At 36.7% G+C, this 21,845-nt stretch overlaps 1 pseudogene; it reads left to right on the top strand.

The window, feature by feature from the left end:
- The window catches only part of LOC149199099 (COP9 signalosome complex subunit 5 pseudogene), a 51,800-nt pseudogene extending 30,401 nt beyond the window's left edge, over nucleotides 1-21,399 (top strand).
- Nucleotides 21,400-21,845: the final 446 nt, after the last annotated feature.

Genomic DNA, 21,845 nt, shown 5'->3' with positions numbered 1-21,845 from the left:
TGTGCCCTTTATACCTCAATGTATCTTGTCGCTAGTGTACCTTTTAGGAGGGTTGAGATCTTCCTAAAGCCTTTGGATGAGTTGCACTATAGTGTTATTTACTTTCCATTCTCGACAACCTTCCTCAAGCCAATCTAGAATAAGTAAATATAAAGTAAAGAGGGATCTGACCTTCTCAGATTCTCTATATAAAGAATCAACCACCACATTTTTTTAGACTATAGACCAATAATAAAGATAAGCATGGAATACATATTTTTCAAATATACACATATAAATACATTTTTATGACTATTGGATTGATATTCCAAGGTCTCTTGGACTCTTGATGATGGTTCATATTCTTGACCATAACCAAAACATATTAGGTGTCTAATATTTCCCCCTTAATTTGAAGGGGTGTTTGTGAGTCTAAGAGGAGAGATTACCACAATTGTTAATGGTTGAATGTGTGCTCTCAATCTAGTGGTTTTGGGATGACCACAAACCAAATGGCTAGTAGAAGCCAAATTCTTCCACTAAATGGTGGTTTAAGGTTGATCACCAACTTTGGAACTTTTCTCTAATGCTCAATAGTTCTTGAAACTTTTCCAAATTTGGATAGAAGTTGATGTCTTCTGCTTACTGAAATTTCTTGTAAATGGAAATTTGAAGGTGCTTGCAAACTAATGGTGGTTTAAAGATAACCACAAACTATGGAACTTGGCTCTAAGGCTCAATAGTTTATGGGAAATTTCCAAATTGGCTAGAAGTTGATGTCTTCCACTGATTAGAAGTGCTCGTGAATGACGATTTGAAGATGACTGCAAACTAATGTCTAGTACAAGTTGTAAATCTTCTACTAAATGGTGGTTTCAAGGAGACCGAAAACAGAATCATGATCAAGATACAACTCGCACTCTTGCTCAACTTGAGGCCCTCATTCTAGTTGTGGCTTGGGCTCGCTTGTACATGTTCAATAAGTAGGGCTTCCAAACTAGAATCCTCATGATCAAGCACTTATGCAATTCCCCTCCTATCATACACAAGGTGAGAAGGAAAAACATTTTCTACAATACTCACAAGGATGAAGACAAAAAAATACTATCACCAACTATAAAAGACATAGTGGGCATGCTTAATACATTATTGTAATTCGTAGATATTTGTCCATTAGGGTTTGTAAACCTGTCATAAGGTTGATTTAGATATCATAATTTGGTCCCTTGGTGCATTCTACTTTAGGTAATTATTGGCCCATACCTTTGCCATCTCACAAGTAGTACACATATCATTTCTATTATCTAATTGCCTCATTACTTTCTCAAGAACCTAACAATTTGCATATCGATATCCCTGCTACCGCTAGATGATCAATAGCATATTTGGTAACATAAATTTTAAGGATTTGTTTGTGTCATCAAATGCTCCATTATCAAATCTCCATATTCAAAGACTACATATTTGCATTACTAGCTAGCAAGCCTTGGGGAACCAATAGCCTCCTTGATTTCCCCCACAATCCTTGAGGGACAAGCCAGTAGAGAGGTTCCAAAATCCAAAACCTTTGCTAAAAAAACCTATTGAATGACCACCTATGAGGAAGTCTCCTATTTTAAATTGCTAGTAGCCTTCACATGTGATAGGAACATATGTGTGTTCTCATTGGAGGTTATTGGGATCAACACTACCAAGGATAATCTCTCCTTGAGTATGACATGGGAAATTGCAGAAGAAATTATTGTTGTAAATTTTCCTTTGAACTTCACTAAATGGGCCCCAAAGGTTATCCAACCTACAATCCTAATTGATATTGTGAAACAACAAGCTTGTAGGATCAACCCTTGAATGACCACCACAACAACCACTCGAACTAGGCATTCTTTTATGAGAATGGGCTCTCCTCATTGGAAAATTATAACTTGTGCTTCTATACCTTATTTCCACATCACAAAGGTGGTTCTAAGAGGATATATGTAGAGAAAACTACTTAAACGAATGTAGAAAGTGAGGATATGTAGAGAACATTGTTGATGTTATCTAGCTCACTACATTTGCTAGGGATTTTGGAGTGCATGAGAGTGTCGATTAGAAAGAAAATGGGCATAGTAGGTGAAGGGATTTTGAATGAAATGATGTTGAGAGTGTGGGACTCAGCTTGTGAGAGTTTCTAAGTGAAACAAATGTACATTATAGATGGAGCAGTGAAACCACTACTACATTTTCCTTCGAATTTCGCTAAATGGGCCTCGAAGGTCATCCAACCTACAATCCTAATAGATATTGTGAACCAACAAGCTTGTAGGATCAACCCTTGATTGACCACCACAACAATCGCTTGAGCTAGGCATTCTTTTATGGGAATGGGCTCTCCCCATTGGACAACTATAACTTGGGATTATATACCTTATTTTCCACATCGCAAAGGTGGTTCTAAGAGGATATATGTAGAGAAAACTACTTAAAAAAAGTAGAAACTGAGGATATGTAGAGAACATTGTTGATGCTATCTAGCTCACTACATTTGCTACGGTTTTTGGAGTGCATGAGAGTTTCGAGCAAAGAGAAAATGGGCATAGGAGGTGAAGGGATTTTAAATGAAATGATGTTGAGAGTGTGGGACTAGGCTTGTGAGAGTTTCTAAGTGAAACAAATGCACATTATAGATAGAGTAGATGAAACCATTATCACATTTGGGTGGAAATTCTAACGGTGGAATCAGATGGAACAGATAAAATCAGAAAAAGTGTCAGAAGTTAAATGTATCTTTTTGCTTCTTCTTTTTTCTAAAATCCCGACACCCATCGAATCAATAGGTCTTTAAGGGTAGAATATTCAAGGGATTGTCCTATCCCATTGATTATCTTATAGTTTCCTATAATCCCTCCTATCGTCAAATATCCGATTTGCATTTTTCTATTGTCGGATATTCAATGCCCTATCCAATATGAAAATATGTTGTCCAATTTTGGACAAAATGACAAATAACCATTGGATAACATTCAATTCCACCACTAATGGATTTTTTCACTCACAATGTCTAATATGGGACCGCTTTATATTGATCAGTTTAACTAATTAGAATAAATATAACATAAAATTATAATTAAATAAAATATTATTATATATATATATATATATATATATATATATATATATATATATATATATATATATATATATATATATAGCAACTATGTCTTTGAAAGGTTGTAGGATTATTTTGAAGTTAATTTTTTAACAAAATCATCACTAAAAATTTGGCGAAAAAAAAGTCACATGACATTCCTCAAGGACACCAAGGATATGTGTAAGGATCGACACCGAGGGCTTCTAGTGAGGATGGAAAATGTTATTACCCTTGCAGAAATTGCAAGGGCTTGAGGTCAAGGAGAATTCTAATAAAATTAGCTAAACAGCATTGTAGAGGCTATGCACACACTCGCGAACATGAATATCATCCATTTGTAAGTTATTTATTATATGACTTTTTATTGTAGATTGTTTTTGTAAATGTTTATATGTATATTGTATTTTAGATTGTATGTCTTTGTATAATAAATTGTATTATCTTTCTATTGTAAATGTATTTTATAATATTATTTTGGGAGGTGTTTGAACTATGTTGTCATCCTAATGATATCGGGTTATTAATGATTAATGGTTTAGTGGTTAGGGGTTAAGGGTTTAGGGGTTTAAGGGCTTAGGGGAATGTGGTTAATGTGGTAGGGGGTTAATGTATGTTTAGGGGGTTAGTTTAGACCTAGAGGATTTAGAGGTTAATCACGGGTTTTTATGGAACATTATCAATAAATATTTAAAGCATATTATGCAAAATATGACATTATAATGATGAATGCAAACTAAGATCAATATATTTTTTATTATGGTCATGATTATATATCTCAGAAAGTGTCTCACTTCAACCTACATGTCAAAAAACGTAACATATTCCTTAGATTTTTTCAATATATTCTTAAATATCTTGATAAATTACAAAAATATCATCATTGAATATTTGTTGTCTTTGTTTCTTGGTCTCACCTAATTAGTTGTATTTCTCTTTTTCTTTATTGTCTTCATTTTCCTTATATATTATAATTGTAGATTGTTGTTATATCAACATTTCAATATTTTCTATATATACTAATAATACTTTATTGATTTTAATTGTATAGTATCGACCTCCTAGGGCATTTATCAAAGAGGAAGAGGTGGTTCTAATACAAGCGTTTGTTCAAGAACATGAAGAGATTAATATTGTGCATCAAGCTAATGATCATGTTAGTGTCTGTTAGTCTTGCCAGTCACCGGTGATCAAATATGCTCTTACAAGGTTTGTGTTAGGGTTTCAAGTTAGATTTTATCATTTCATTAGGTTTTCAGAATAAAATTTGGTCACTGGCTAGTGTGTCTAGGTTTATTACTGCTCCTTCAAAATTTTCATGTTCCGATTACTGCCATCACTCAGTTGGATGTGCCATCAATGAAAAATCATCATCATCATCTCATTCATATCACCATGGTATTCATTAAGCTCAATGTCACAAATAGGTCATTAGGGTTAGAGTCATCAAAATATGTCATTTCATTCATAAATCCAACAAATGAAGGTGTTGGCATTATGACACAGGTTTGGCTGCTATGGCACAGGTGTTGTCCTTGATGGCAACTCACTCTGGTGACAGATCATAGTTCAGGCTCTCAGAATGAAGGAAATCATATATATGCAGGTTCACCTTGAGGAAGACGCGTATACACGTGGGTTAGACATTCCAAAGTAGCGTATGCGTATACAGGCACTTTCACGCAAGGGAAAGCGCGTACATGTGGGAGAACTTATTTTTGGTCCATGGTATCTCGTCAGAAGTGTTGATCCCAAGTATTGGGTCCATAGTATTGATTTGTTATGGTTTTGGACCGTGGTATTGAGAAAGGCCTAAGACTATAAAAGAGGAAGGAGATCATGAGGCAAGGACATCATTAGAATTATTGAATATCTGATAAAGTGCTAGATCTGGAATATTGGTGATTGGGTTATGGTGCAGATCTAGATTTGAATGAAGGAGGAACCTGAGCGCAAGAAGGATAAGTTCTATTGATGGGTCAAAATCTTAAGACTTGAATATTGGTATCTCTGTATGATTTTGATCTGTTATATGTGACGCACACTTGATCTATAAATCTGATAATATGGGTTAACTAATGACTGAATGTTTGAAAAAATGAATTATCCTTTATAGATTTGTATGCAGGTTCAGTGAAGCGCAGGTGCGTATAAACGCTGTTTCTGTGAAACAAAGAGGCGTATACGCAGGTTGGTCTTGACACAGAAGCGTATACATGCAGGTTTCGGGTATTGAAGTAGTGTACGCCTCTTGAATTATGTTTTAGCTACTTCTGTTATTGCTGCAGTGTTCTGGGGTCAAAATTGGTGAATGGTTACTATTACTGTGTTTTGGGTACAGTGGTCAGAGAGGCGTTTATTTGATTTAGTGTTGATTGGTAAAAAGGAGATTGTTTGATGCAAAAATTCTTGATGTTTGATTGATGTTATTCATGGATCCAGTCTGAAAATTAATGAAACGTGGTCCCTGAAAGAAAGAAAGAAGGTTGTAGCCTTCTATAGGTCAGCATCTACGTACTAGTATCTCAGCTAGTACAAGAGCTAAGGGGGTTGTAGCTCCCTTCTAGGAGAGGCTGGAGAACGAGAGAAGGTTGTAGCCTTCTGTAGGTAGAAGCCTGCGTACTGGTAAAGACTGCACCAGTACAGAATCATTGTAAAAAGAAGTTTCTAATTAAAGGAAGATAGAGATGAATTGCAGCAGGGGGTTTTCACCCACATTGGGTTTCCTCCTTATATCTTGTGTTCTTGTGTGTGATTGTCTTCTGCTCTGTTTCACTATTTTTGGTACTGTCTATTTGATTCTGATACACAGATTAATGATTAACATCTGTAAGATAAATTAAATTATAAGTCTGCTTGGTATACGCGGGTTTCTTTATCTGTAGTTGCGTATATACGCGGTTTTTACTAACTGAAGTAGCATATATGATCTGGGTTTGAAAAAGAAAATAATTGACTTGATAATACTGATTCAACCCCCCTCTCAGTATTATTTCCAACAATTGGTATCAGAGCAGGTCCTTCAGAAGAAGCTTGATCGCTTGAAGGAAGATTTATCATCATGAGCAACTAAGAGAGAGAAGCATCGATCAGGACACCAATTTTTGATGGGACAAACTTCGTCTATTGGAAGGTAAGAGTCACAACCTATCTTCAATATCTTGGTACAGAAGTCTGGGATATCATAGATACAGGGTACACTTTTTCATCAGAAACTCCTACAGATCCGGCTGGTAAGAAGCAATATGAAACAAATGCAAAGGCTGTCAATACTCTATTAGGATGTCTATCTCAATCAGAATTCATCAAGGTTATGCAGTATAAATCTGCAAAAGAAATATGGGACAAGATTGTTCTGAGCTATGAAGGAGATGAGCAGGTAAAACGTGCAAAACTTCAAACCCTTAGAATTCAGTATGAAAATCTCAAAATGCACAATGATGAAAGTGTGGCTAACTATTTCCTACGTATAGATGAGATTGTTAATTGTATGAAAAACTTGGGTGAAGAAATAAAAGAGACTATTGTGGTTGAAAAGGTTCTAAGATCTTTGTCCTCTAAGTTTGAATCAAAAGTTTCTGCAATAGAAGAAAAGGAGAATCTACGGAACCTTACTATGTCACAGCGGCACAAAATTCTAACTGCTTACGAAATGAGGAAAGGAGGACCATAAAACAGGAGAGAAGCTGCATTCAAGGCTTCAGGCAAAGGAGATTACTATGAGTCAGGACATATGTCAGAAGAAGAGGAAGAATCAAATTTTGTCAAGAATCTTCAACGGGGTGCTGGAAGATTCAGAGGTAAGTTACCTTTCAAATGCTTTTCTTGTGGAAGAGTCGGTCACTATGTTGCCAAGTGTCCTCATAAAGATAAGCTTGACAAAGGTAAGGAACCTGTTAGATGGAACAAGAAACATAATATAAATAAGAAAAGCTATTACACTCATGAAGATAGTGATGGACTTTCAAATAGTGATGAAGAAGAACAAGGTAATAATCATTATAGACTTTTAATGGCTTTTGAAGATGATGATTTCTTGGATGCTATAGATGAAGAAGGTCTTTATGAAGAGATTTCTAGACTCAAAATTTGTTTAGAAGAGAAGAATGTGATTATAGACACTCTACAAGTCCAACTTGCTGAAAGGGAAAATCATCATGAAAAGTTAGAATGTGCAATTGTGGGACTTAGAAAAGAGATTGAGAAACCTAAAGCTCTTAATCTTAGATTTGTTAAAGGATCTGAAACTTTAGATGAGATTATCAAAGTGCAGCATTCTCCACTAATAAAGACAGGTCTGGGATATAATGAAGAAGCATCTCCAGCGCAGAAGCCATCCACCTCCAAAAGTTATCTTGATGCAGCAAGGAGAAGTGAACAAATTGACAATCGACAACAAAGGCACAATGCTGCTCACCAGGTAAATCAGGGACATTGTTCTTCAAGAATGAACATACATCACCAAGTTAATTAGGGGCAATCTGCTTCAAGGATAAACAGAAGCTACAACAGACCACAGGTAAATCATTCTCAATTTGCCTCAAGAATGGATGTCAATGAAAACTACAATCATTGGATTCGCAGGGTTGATAATCGCAGGAATTTCTTCAATGGCCAATGTTTCTCTTGTCATAACTTTGGACACAAAGCAACTCAGTGCATTGCCTACAAAACTATCATGACTAGAGAGGCTCAAAAATAGAGGAGTATGACTGGGATCATGAAAAGGACCTACAATAACTTTTCTGCTCTTGAAAATGAAATAGAATGTTCTATTTGTAATAATTTTGGTCATGAATATTCTGAATGCAGGAGCAGGTTTCGACAGACAACTCAGAAGGAGAAAGCCTCAAATATCAAAACATGGAGAATGAAAGAACCACAACCAGAAAGATGTGGTATAGCCTTATATGCAGAAGGGCAGGAAAATCAATGGTACATTGATAGTGGATGTTCGAAACATATGACAGGTGATAAAGAGAAACTTCAATCATATAGTGCCTTGGAGAAGGAGAAGAAGGTCTCATTTGGAAATGACACCCTTGCACTCATAAAAGGTAAAGGTTCTATTCTTTTAAAAGAAAAGGTCAAAGCAGGAAATGTTACGTATGTTGATGGCTTAAAGCATAATCTATTGAGTGTCAGTCAGATGTGCAATCAAGGAACAGAGGTAATATTTTGATCAAATGGATGTAGTGTTCGTGATCTTGATACAGGAAAAACAGTGATCAAAGGCATAAGAACTCCAAATAATTTGTACATATTCAAAGAAGGAAAACAACAATGTTATCTGAGTAAGAATGATGAACACTGGCTATGGCACTGGAGATTGGGGCATCTGAGCTTCTCACAAATAAGGAAAGCATGCAAATACTAGGTAGTTCATGGTCTTCCAAACATCAGAATTCCAGACAATACAATATGCAAATCATGTCAGTTTGGTAAGAAAACCAGAACTAACTTCCCTGAGAAAGAAGGATCAGCTAGCAGACCACTTGAACTTGTCCATACTGATGTATGTGGTCCATCTAGGAAAAGGTCACCTCGAGGAGAAGAACACTTTATATTATTCATTGACGACTTCTCCAGGATGGTTTGGATAGGACTTATGAAGCACAAAGATGAAGCCTTCAAAAAATTCAAATCTTTCAAAGCCTTGGTTGAAAACGAATCAGATCACAAAATCAAATGTCTCAGGTCTAATAGAGGTGGGGAGTTTAGCTCAAATGAAATTTTTGATTTTTGTGAAGAACATGGAATCAGAAGGGAATTCTCTACTGCAAGGACTCCTCAGCAAAATGGAGTAGTGGAAAGGATGAACATAACAGTTCAACAAATGGCTCGTGTTATGATGGATGAGTCTGGAACTCTAGAAAATTTCTGGGGTGAAGCTACATTTGCTATCGTTGTTATTCTCAACAAGACAAATGTCCGGGTGAACAGCACGCAAACTCCTCATGAGCTTTGGTATGGTCAGACTCCTACGGTAAAACATTTCAAAATTTTTGGACGCAAATGCTATATTAAATATAATGATGAAAATCTTGGCAAGTTTGAACCTAGAGCAGATGAAGGCATTCTCCTTGGTTATTCTCCCCACAGCAAAGCATATAAGTGTTACAATAAAAGACTTGGAAGAATTGTTGACAGCATTGATGTAGTGGTTGATGAAGAAGGAAACATTCCTAGGCAAGTAAATTCAGAAGATTTTGAAAATGATGAGGACCATCCTTCAACATCAAATCAGACTTATAATGAAGAATAAACTCAAGAGGCACCAGAAGAACAGAGAAGGCTAGAAGAGAAGACTCCATCCATGTATGTACAAAAGAATCATCCAGAAACTCAATTTTTGGGGCAAAAAGAGGCAAGTATACAAACGAGAAGAACAATTGCAGAAGCTTCAAGCTATTTGGCGTTGCTCTCCTCCATTGAACCACAAAATGTAAGAGAGGCATGCAAATATGAATGCTGGGTCAAGGCAATGGATGAAGAGCTTGAGCAGATCGAAAAGAATAACACTTGGGAGTTGGTTCCTAGACCAACAGATAAGAATGTCATAGGGACAAAATGGATATTCAAAAACAAGTTGAATGAAAATGGGGAAGTGATTAGAAACAAGGCCAGACTTGTTTGTAAAGGGTATGCTCAACAAGAAGGAATAGACTTTGAAGAAACTTTTGCTCCCGTTGCTAGACTTGAGGCCATCAGAATGTTCCTTGCTCTCTCTAGCTTTCATGATCCAGGTGGATGTTGGTGGCCACCCACCAACCCATTTGGACCCCCACAACTGTTTCTTTCTCAGCATTTTCAGTTTCCTTAATTGTAGCACAGTTTACTATTTTTAGCAGTTTTTCGGGTCCTGAACTTCCGGAGCCGTTTTGAGGCCCTAAACAACGTTTTTTTGGAATTCTGGGGCGACCGAGCCCTATATTGCCTCCCAAAGTGGTAGTACTCGGATAGATCTTTCTAACGAGCTATCGTACGCGTCAAACGGAGATCGTATGCCAAAGTTACGACCCCGGGAAATTGATGTACCAATTTACCCAAACGGGGCCCACAATTTGGCGTTTCATCTTCTAGGGTTAGGTTTCGGTATGTGAAGGGTTTTCCATTGTTTCTCAACAATAAATAGGCCTTCGAGCCTCATTGTAATACAGTTCAGAACAGTTCAGAGGCATGTAGCCGCACATCTCTTCTCAGAGATAAGCTACCATCGCCCTAGCTGGTTTCTTTCCATTTCTGGTTGTAAGCATATTTCAGTATTTTCCATTAATGAAATGAAGCATTATTTCCACTGCACCTATGTGTTTATGGTTATTGCATCTCTGTATTTATGGTTATCTCTGTAATCTATTGCGTTCCTGTTTAAATCCGGATCATTTCAAAAGTTCAAAGTATTTCAAATGGACGTGAAATCAGCCTTTTTGAATGGAAACTTAGAAGAAGAAGTGTACATTGAGCAACCAGATGGTTTCATCCTTGGGAATGATCCAAATCTTGTATGCAGGCTAAAAAAGGCTCTCTATGGGCTTCAACAAGCTCCAAGGGCTTGGTACTATCATTTGGAAAAATACCTTCATCAACAAGGTTTTTCAAAAGGATCAGCAGATATCAATCTTTATATAAAAATTGAAAATGACAAATTGTTAATACTTATGGTGTATGTAGATGATATTATCTTTGGCAGCAATGAAGAAGCTATGAGTCAAAACTTTGCCTTGGTGATGCAGAAGGAATTCTAAGTGTCTTTGCTTGGAGAACTAACATATTTTCTTGGTTTACAAATCCAAAAAAATAAAGGCGATATCTTTTTATCTCAAACCAAGTACCTCAAGCAGATCTTGAAGAAATATGGCATGGAAGATTCGAAACCAGTATGTAACCCTATGGTCACAAGATGCAGCCTCAGTGCAAATGATGAATCAGTAGCAGTGCATCGACCAACCTATAGATCCATGATTGGAAGTATGCTCTATTTAACAGGTACCCAACCAGACATCATGCATGCAGTGGGAATGGTTGGAAGATTTCAAGCGAATCCAAAGGAAACTCATCTTCAGGCAGTAAAGAGAATTTTCAAGTATCTTCAAGAAACTCAAAACTATGGCCTATGGTATCCTAGAGATACAGATCTCACTCTTCATGCTTATACAGATGCAGATTGGGCTGGAAGCGTGGATGACAGAAAAAGCACAAGTGGTGGTGCATTCTTTATGGATTCCAGACTAGTATCTTGGTTCAGCAAGAAACAAAGTTCGATTGCTTTATCTACAGCTAAAGTAGAATATGTGGCTGCTGCATCTTGTTGCACACAACTCCTTTGGATGATGCAAACCTTACAGGATTTTCAAATCACTTGTACTCCACCTGTCTCCATCTTATGTGATAATACAAGTGCAATCAACATTTCAAAGAATCCTGTCATGCATTCAAAGACCAAGCACATACCTATAAAATACCATTTTCTTCAAGAACAAGTGCTTGAACAAAAGGTCAAGTTGGAGTATGTTCCCTCTAAGGAACAAGTACGTTTCACTTTTCCAATTTTAAGTGACCAACTTCAAACTTTGATTCTGAACAAATGAGAAACGTTTTTTGAAACCTGGAGGAATTTTTTCTTAATAACATATATAATAACATAAACCTATCTCGGTTTTTCAAAAATCCTCATGGTTAGATAGATATGACTCCATCTTTAAGCCCTATTTTTGTAAAAACCTAGAATGTTTTGGTAATTTTGACACAGTCATGGAGACAAAAACGCAGCGTGCTCCACACTGCGCTTTTGTTAGGGAGCTCCAAATAACTTTTTGTTTACATATATGGAATTGGAGTGGCTTATACATCACATTTGGCTTGAGGGAAGCATACTTTTAGTAAGTTTTGATAGGTTAAAATGCCCAAAAACCACCTAAAAACCACCTTTCTACAACCTTGTTGGAGACCACGTTGCGTTTCTAAGAGTACCTGTGGGAGAATACCATTTTGAGGGGCTAGAAGTGACCTTTTTTAGCTCCTAAAGCATCCATCATGTAGTAGACATCCACAACTTTCCAATGAGCCATTAAGATCGGAATTTGGACTTCAATAAGGCCTTCAAAAATCAGTTCTCCCAAATTTGCTGCGTTTTCTCCAGGCTCATTGCGTTATTGGCTGATTTCGCTACGTTTTTTCTTGTGACATCTTTTCTTCAGTTTTATCAATTGGATTCGACTTTTTATGGTGTAATTGATTAACCTTGATGTAATTATGATGTAATGATGGGTAAATAGTCTTGTTAAAGTTGTTTTTATGTAAATTTAGGCTTCATTAATGAGAGTGGTTTGAGTCAAAGTTTAATTGGAGGAGTTGTTTTAACCTCCCTAGACATTAGGGTTTGGTTGGAACACCTCATGTAGCAGTTCCTAGACTCATGGATTTGACCCCTGAGAGAAAGGAGGTGTTGTTTTGGTCTATATGTATCATTTCCTCAGTCATAGAACAGGTTGGACATCAAAGAAGAGAACACTCGTAGCTTGTACATGGACACTTTATTCAAGAAATCAAAGGAGCAGTTTGTAACTATTATCTAGTAATTTATTTGCAGTGAGTTTGTGATGATGCATTTTCTATGTTTTAGTTTTATTTGAATGATATACATCTATCCTTTCATATCTTATTTCTTCAGTGGTTTTCCTTAAAGTTTATAAACAAAATTCGTTGCATAAAGCTCTGTTTTGATGGGAATATCATTTTGTGTAATTTTCCTTCTTACTTAATGAATCCATGATGCACATGCTCATTAAGACCTTTTTCTTCTTCCAAACAATACACTACACCAAAAAACCCTAAATCTATCACAAAAGCATTTCTACCTTGCTCCTCTATATCTTTTCTGTTATAACCCTTTGATCCTTTGACTTAGCTCTAACCTAGTTTTCATCCCTTATCCAGTATCAAAACCTAAAACTTTGAAAACCCTACCCGAGCCTAACATATCTAGCCTAAAATCATTTTCCATTCCAGTCATCATTGGCTGTGAATTCATAGAGAGATTCCTCTCTGGTTTAGCATGGCTAGCTACTGAACTACAAGTGGTTTGAGGTTACCTCCTTCGATTTGCCTTCTCAACCTTGGGATATTGTGGAGGATAAAATTTTTGTGCCGTTTCTGTGGAAATGAGAGATAATATCTTCCTTAGGAAAAAAAGACAAGGATCAAATATGATTGATGATGGTGGATATGGGCCAGACACAGGGAGGTTGAAATTATTCACCTGGGGACTCCAAATAAATTTCAAATTTAATTCGAAGACTCCATTTGAGGATGAACCTTAAAAACAGAAACATGCAGGGACAATATGGGAAGATTAGGTATTCAAGTTTGAATTTCATCTAAGACTTCATGTTCTCTGTTGTAAATTATTTCTTTTCTTTTCCTGAGAATGTCAAGAAGGTTTTCCAGAGTATATTGTATTTGAGAAAATATCCCAGACCCACATTTGATTCCTTTCCTTTTAAGATTGTGAAAACAAATTTTGGTTTTGATCAAGACCCTTCTTCCAAAACTTATGTTGACCATCTTCAACTTGATAAGCTTCAAGATATCAAGACTAATCCTACAACTTCTGTACATGCTCCTACACCTTGTAAAATTCCAGATAGATACAAGCCACTCATCTTATCTCTTATAATCCATGATTTCCCTGAAAATTATTACAAATATATTCTCAGGTTTGATGGAGAATCTGACAACGTCACCGCTGAAAAACACATTCATAACTTTGAAAATTTTCTCGACCCTTTTGAGGTTGAAGAAGATCATGTCAGTATGAGTATTTTTTCTTTATCTTTGTAAGGAAAAGTCAAGAAATGGTTCAAGAACTTACGAGATGAAAGAATGTTCGATTTCCATTAGTTTGTGAAAGTCTTTCTTGATAGATGGGTGATCAAGAGAAATTATTTTCTTATTCTAGAAGACTATAATCATTTGGAAAGACATCCAGGAGAAACAATGCAACACTTTTTAGTTAGATTCAATCAAGTATACCATTCAATGCCTACTAATATAAAACCACCTCTCGGTTTATCTCTTTTACGCTAACCGAATGCCTTGATCCAGAAATGGCATTTCAATTGAGAGAAAGGAATACTACCACACTCGAAGAAATGAAGGATAGTGCAATAGTTGTGGAAGCTAATTTTTTGGTCAAAAGGTCAAAGTTGAAAGAAGAAGTGAGGGAGAACATAGAGAAGGAACATCTAACATCTTCAGAAGTGAATATTGACATTTTGGTAAGCACAATGGAAGAAATGATGCAAAAGATCATCATGAGAGATGAACTTATTGTTCAAAAACACCATGTGCCACATATTGCAGAAGAAGAAGAGGTTGTCGACCCTAACCATTTTGCTGCTAATCTTAGTTACTATAGATTAGAAAGTGATTGTATTCGTTTATGGAAAGTCATGAAGATGGATCTGTAGATCAAACCATGGAGGATCAATCTGCTGATCTAATGTGTATGTTTGATGTCATTCCTTATAATGATGAGTTACCCAAGTATGATCAGTATGATGATGATTATGTTGTTGAAATAGAGGCTGACTCTACAAGGAAATCAACGACATGTTTTTGGGAGGAAGAAGCTTCATTACAGTAGCTCAAATGTAGCACTCAGCCTATGCATATCAATCATGAAAACAATGAAGAGAATCTAGAAAATTTCAAATTAGGTGAAAGGTATTTTCCTTTATGTTTTACTTCATTTTAATTACTGAGAGAAAACTTTCCTAAGATTATAAATCAACATTCTTTCAGTTTTGATGTTGAGCATGGAGATGGCCATGAAATTCTTGACCAAGGCGCCTTACCTTTTTGTTTCTCTTCTTTCTAAATAATAAGAGAAAACTATAAGGTTACCAAGGAAGAAAATCAACAAGTTAACAGTAGTTGGAAACCTTCTCCTGAAGCTATTGACAATGTTGCTTGTAATATAAAACCTTTTTTCATTCCACAATCACCATTACCAAGCAACATTTGGTTTGAAAATGAAGCCGAAAGTGTGGATCATGAAGAGTTTATAGAAAATCATGTAGCCTCATTGGAACCAATGTATCACAAGTTGCAACAGTCCTCTCAAGTTCTCCTTGATCCAATAACTGATGTTGTGGATGCTATCTATAGTCCTTCACCATTAGTTAACTATGAGCTTCAAAACAAAGATGACACGAATTTGATCAGGCAGTTGGCTTCATTGTATTTTTCAGCATGAGTCTCGTTACAAAGTTCATCCAAAAATTTGTAGTCTACACCTGTTTCTCTTGAGAATGACAAACTTCACTTTATAAAGAAACCAATGTCTAAAAAGGAAGAAGATTTTTGTCCCATTGTTGATCATCAAGAAAATGTAGTCATTCACAAGCTTCAGGATCCTTGTGTCAAGTTGCTGCAGTCATCAAGGGAGGTGAGTTTTAATATATTTATGGATCATGTACACATGTTCAGTGGACACTTGGAGTGGCCTAGATTTTGTTTTTTCTGCCTACTCAAGGAAAGTGTGAGTAGGACTCAAGTAGCCATTTTCTGGATGAGTTACACTAGAGGGATCATTATATATGACTGTATATAAATCTTTAGCAGGATGGTATTTATCATCAGAATTTTGAAGCCTAAGGTGGAGGCCCTAAGGCTTCTATGATCAACTATTTTTTTTTAAGTTGTAAAATCAGTTTTTCAGTCAGTTTTTCATTCGATAGTCAATTTTAGAGTTAAGTCGGTTTTTCAGTTTATCAATTCAGTTAAGTTTTTCGGTCATTTTTGAGTTTTGAGTTTGGTCTTTTTGTTTTTTACTCCATGCCCAATGGACAAGGATACCTCGTCTATGGTGTTCTTGACACCTCCTAAAGGAGCCACCATCCCCAACTAGAGCCAATGTTAGTGTCTGTCAGTCTTACTAGTCACCAATGATCAAATATGCTCTACAAGGTTTGTGTTAGGGTTTCAAGTCACATTTTATTATTTCATTAGGTTTTCAGAATAAAATTTGGTCATTGGCTAGTGTGTCTAGGTTTATTACCGCCCCTTCAAAAATTTCCTATTCCGGTCACTGCCATCACTCAGTTGGATGTGCCATCACTGAAAAATCATCATCATCATCTCATTCATATCACCATGGTCTTCATTCATCTCAGTGTCACCACTAGGTCATTAGGGTTAGAGTCATCAAAATATGTCATTTCACTCACAAATCTAGAAAATGAAGCTGTAGTCATATGGAATTTACTCAAAGGTTTTGTTTCAAAGTGTAATTTCTTTCAAAATATGATTTAATAAGTCAAATTCTCTAACTATGCATTCAAATGTTTCAAAGATACATAGTTTTCAAAGAAAAAGTGAAAACACATGGTGGGCCACCCTACTATTATGAAGAAGTTGATTTCCACAAGCTATGAAAGACCAAAACACAAGTTCATTTGCTCATTCCACATTCAAAAGAAAGGGTTTTTCTCTTCCAAGGAAATCCAAATCATCATTTCATGTTCCATACTATCATTGGCAAGTAAGTGGGTCATCTTATACCTTGTTTCACTTTAGTTCATGCTTGGAAAGATCATATTTCCCTCTTATAGGGTTTTCTTGGGTTCATAGTCTCTTTGGTGGAATTATTGAGAAAAACCCTCAAAAATAATCCTAATTACCCTCCCACACCTTCCATATATCCCCATAGACACATTCCCACACCCCTATCCCTCATCTACTCAATTTTTCCCAAAACCCTAGCCTAGACCCTACATTCCTAGCCCATGACTATTTTTTATCTCTTTTGGATCCCTTCCTCTCATCCTTCCCCTAAAATTGAACTTTCACCTAGTCCCTAACATCCTTCCATATCTCACCAAATTTTATGAAGAATTTAGAGACCCCCTAACCCCTCCATTTCACTCAATTTCTAAAAGTGCCCAAATCCCCTGTTTTTCCCTGCACTAAACCCTAATTTCCACTTCCATTGAGCTAGCGTTAGCTATCGATTTAGAGACCATTGAGAAAAATAGGTACAAATGGGGTCAAATCAATAGATACAAAACAACTTCAATGCAAGAGATAATGTCTTCACCATTTCTCAAGAAATCATTCCAAGAGATAAATCATTTGTTGTACATAGGGACAATTTTTCTTCAAAGTATGTTTCTGACCGAATGGAGATGAATTTTACTAAAGTGAAATATTTTTTTTTCAATAATAGAACAAGAAACAAAAACCTCCTTAAGTTTATGCACATGTGTTATGATTTGGGAAATTCCCAAAATACAGTTATCACAAGAGAGTTGTTCCACTTCTGGAGTAGTCTTGGGAGATTTAATTTTTAGGTGTCTTCGAGAAAGTGTTTTCAGTTCTTGATGACACTATTGTGTAGGTGACATTCCTAGATTTCCAACCATACCACTTAAAACCCAAAAATCCGCATGGAAGGCTTCCAAATCACTCTCCAAACTATTTGCTTCGTTTTTTTTGTGAGCATGCTGCGCCTTTCCAATTTTAAGCGACCAACTTAAAACTTCGATTCTCAACCAATTTGAAACTATTTTGGAAAATTGGAGGAGGTATTTATTCCTAACATACGACAGAACAAAACCCTCTTGCAGGTTTCCAAAAAATACTTCTGGTTGGATAGATATGGCTCCATATTTAAGCCCTAATTTTCTAAAAAACCCAGAATGTTTTGGCAATTTTGACACAGTCATGGAGACAAAAACACAGCATGCTCCATGCTGTGCTTTTGTTAGGGAGCTCCAAATCACTTTTTGTTTACATATCTAGATTTTGCAAGGTTTATACATCACATTTGGCCCGAGGGAAGCATACGTTTAGCAGGTTTTGATAGGTGAAAAAGCCCAAAAACCACCTAAAAACCACCTCTTTGCCACCCTGTTGAAGACCGTGGTATGCTTTTGAGAGTACTTGTGGGAGAATGCAGTTTTGAGGGGATAGAAGTGAGATTTTTTAGCTCTTGAAGAGTCCATCTTGTAGCAAACATCCACATATTTCCAATGAGACATCAAGATTAGAATTTGGACTTCAGGAAGGCCTTCAAAAACCAGTTCTCCCAAATTCATTGCATTTTCTCCAGGCTCGCTGTGTTTTTGGCTGATTTCATTGCGTTTTTTCCTGTGACAACTTTTCTTCAGTTTTATCAGTTGGATTCAAATTTTTATGGTGTAATTGATTAACCTTGATGTAATTATGATGTAATGATGGGTAAATAGTCTTTTTAAAGTTGTTTTATGTAAAGTTAGGCTTCATTAATGAGAGTGGTTTGAGTCAAATTTTAATTGGAGGAGTTGTTTTAACCTCCCTAGACATTAGGGTTTGGTTGGAACACCTCATGTAGTAGTTTCTAGACTCATGGATTTGACCCGTGAGAGCAGGGAGGTGTTGTTTTGGTCTATATGTATCATTTCCTCAGTCATAGAACAAGTTGGACATTAGAGAAGAGAACACTTGTAGCTTGTACTTGGACACTTTATTAAGGAAATCAAAGGAGTAGTTTACAACTATTATCTAGGAATTCATGTGCAGTGAGTTTGTGATGATGTGTTTTCTCTGTTTTAGTTTTATTTGAATGATATACATCTCTCCTTTCAAATGTTATTTCTTCAGTGGTTTTCCTTAAAGTTTATAAACATAATTCGTTGCATAAAGCTCTGTTTTGATGGGAATATCATTTTGTGTAATTTTCCTTCTTACATAATGAATTCATGATGCACGTGCTAATTATGACCTTGTTCTTCTTCCAAACACTACACTACATCGACAAACCCTAAAGCCATCACAAAAGCATTGCTACCTTGCTCCTCTATATCTTTGTTGTTGTAACCCTTTGATCGTTTGACCTAGCTACCTAGTTTTCATCCCTTATCCAACATAAAAACCTAAAACTTTCAAAGTGCTACCCAAGCCTAACATATCTAGCCTAAAATCCTTTCCCATTCCATTCATCATTGGCTTCGAGTTTATGAAGAGATCCCTCTCTGGTTTAGCAGGGCTAGCTGCTGAACACCTAATCCTCTAAGGGTTAGTGTGGAAGCCGAATAGACTAAAGGAGTCCAAGAGACCTTGGGATGTGGAAACCAATGGTCAGAACACATACTATAAATGTATATCATTTGTTAATAAAAATATATTCTCATGTTTGATCTTTCAGATTATGTTGCTGCCATGTGTGTGTCTAACATGGTATCAGAGCGGGCGAATTCTGGCCCTGCTCATATTTGAGTCACTGTTTTCTTGTGGCCTTTCTCTCAGCATCAGTTCTACCCTCTGCTCATCAAACATGCTACCATACCCTGTCTGCTTGTCAGAACTGCTTCCCTCCATCATTTCTCTGTTTGAGAGCCAATACCTAATTCTTCCTTGAAGAACGCTTAGTTTTCCAAACTTGCAACCTGCAAACACTCACCCAATAACAACTCTCTGCGGTGGTCATTGTCTACGCTCAATCCTTCTACAACCTTATAAATAACGCTTATTTTTTCCTACTATTTGTCAGGCCTGTAAATAACGTCTCTGCCCACCATTGCTGGCTACCAAATGCACTTGACAATCCATAACAATTTTTACAGTGAAACGCTTGTAGAAGACAACGTTCATTTTTTATCATTGACCTATCTGAGGGCGCTATTGTATTCTGCATTGAACGTTACTTCTTTTGATGTTGTCTATCCTCTTACTTATCGCTGTAGACTTTTGGCATTACATTCAATCATAGTCTGATCACTGCATTTCTCTTAAAATTCTGCGTACCATTCAGATTTCTCTATACCTTTCTGGCACACCCACCATCCTGAAACCGTCAGATGTTACATTCCTCCAATGTTGAATCACTGTTTGAAGTGTGGTCAGCTCTGGTGGTTGGTTTTTTGACTGCTGTATTGGAGATGGTATGTGCAACGGAAGCATCGTGAACCTGACGTGAAACGAACACGCAACCTTCCATTGTTTTTCCAGCTTTTGAAATAGTAGTAAAAGAAATCCACATAAAGAGCTGTCTGCACAAGCCCAGATACCCAGGGTATCCATTGGAAGTAATGTTTTTCAGTGAAATAGCGATAAATCCAATTTAGGATGTAGAACCCCCTGTAAGCCCCAAGAAAGAAAACATTCGGAGTTACAAACCTAGATTTCTCCTTTGTCTGTTGGTGTATATGCTGAGACCATGTAATTGAATTGTGTGTTGCATTGAATGTGGAATATGCTGGTTGTGAAAGAAGAATGGTGAAGTCAAAGCCCACAAAATCTGGTTGCATTACTCCTCTGCATTGAATTGGAGTCGTATGGTATGCTGCGTTCGGTGCATGGATACTGTGTAATGGTGTATGGTGAGCTTGTGGTGGGTTGAACCTTCTCTATGTGTGTTCTATTGTGCAGTAGTCCTACAAAATGATGTGTTGGTTATGATATGTTCAAATTAAGAGCGTCGAATTGATATGTCAAAGCCATGTGTTGATTGGTATGTATGTTGTGTTGGAATTATTCTATCCTGCGTTAATCTAAAATCAATGTTGTACATGAGGGTTGTGTGTTGAATTTTATATGCCTTGGGTCATTTATATGTGTTGGAGCTATGGTATATGGTATGAATATGCTTTGAATTCCTTTCTTGAAGACTGTGCCAGAGAATAACTACGGGAGTGGCTGAGTTGAGCCTCAATTTGGTTGCTAGCTTTCTGGTATTGATGTGCATACACAGGTTTCTAATCAGCAGTTTTAGGAACCTTTCTTAGCAGTAGTCATAGACCCCATAAGAACTGTATCTGCTAGAAAAGTTGATATTGGTGCTTTTCGAACATACCCTGAAGGATACAAACCTCCTGATGGGCCTGCCTCTGAGTATCAAATAATCCCTCTAAATAACATTGAGGATTTTGGTGTTCACTGCAAGCGATATTATGCTCTGGATATTACATACTTCAAGTCATCCCTTGATTCTCACCTCTTGGACCTCTTATGGAATAAATATTGGGTGAATACTCTTTCATCTTCGCCACTCTTAGGGAACTGAGATTATGTTGCAGGTCAAATTTCAGATCTTGCGGAGAAGCTAGAGCAAGCAGAAAGTCAATTGGCGCATTCACGTGTAAGCTCATTTCTGGTGCCTCCATGTAGGAAGAAGGAGGAGGAATCACAACTTGCAAAGATTACGAAGGACAACTTATCAAGGACATCTTGTTTAATTTAGTTCACTAGTCAACAAAAAAACCAAAATTTCTTTTGGCGAGGGATCAAGACCTGAGCCCATGGTTGAGACCTGATGCTTGACTAAAAAGGCCTAGCTAATTGTGCAAAGTCGTTTGCCAATTGATGTCTCATTTTTATCTTTCATTGATATGCTATTTTTCCATCGCATCAGTCTCTTGTTCTGAATGTGTAAATCATTGCCATCATTTGCTGGGAAGTGGTAAAATATGATTAGCCAGACAACATCTGATATTTTTGTTCCCATAAACGTTGCTAATCTTTTGGTGGAAGTCTTATCACTGAAAATATTTCAAAGGAAAAGGAGAGCAGAAATCTTCATCAAATTCAAGCAAGGCAGCTCCTCAATTAAGCAAGGTATTTTCTTCAATTTGTTTTGTCTAAAGAAATTTCAAAGGAGAAAATGTCAAAAGAAAGGAAAATATTATCATCAGTACAACCATCACCAATGTACAAGAATGACAGAAACAAGGCAGCCAACAGTCAAGAAGAAAGACAGAGC

This window comes from Pinus tabuliformis, chromosome 2_1 (genome assembly GCF_031772625.1).
Source record: "Pinus tabuliformis cultivar Carrire ecotype Pingquan chromosome 2_1, CPIR1, whole genome shotgun sequence".
Taxonomy (NCBI): Eukaryota; Viridiplantae; Streptophyta; class Pinopsida; order Pinales; family Pinaceae; genus Pinus; species Pinus tabuliformis.
Note: the sequence above shows the minus strand (reverse complement) of the source record. Positions and strands in the feature narration are given on the sequence as shown.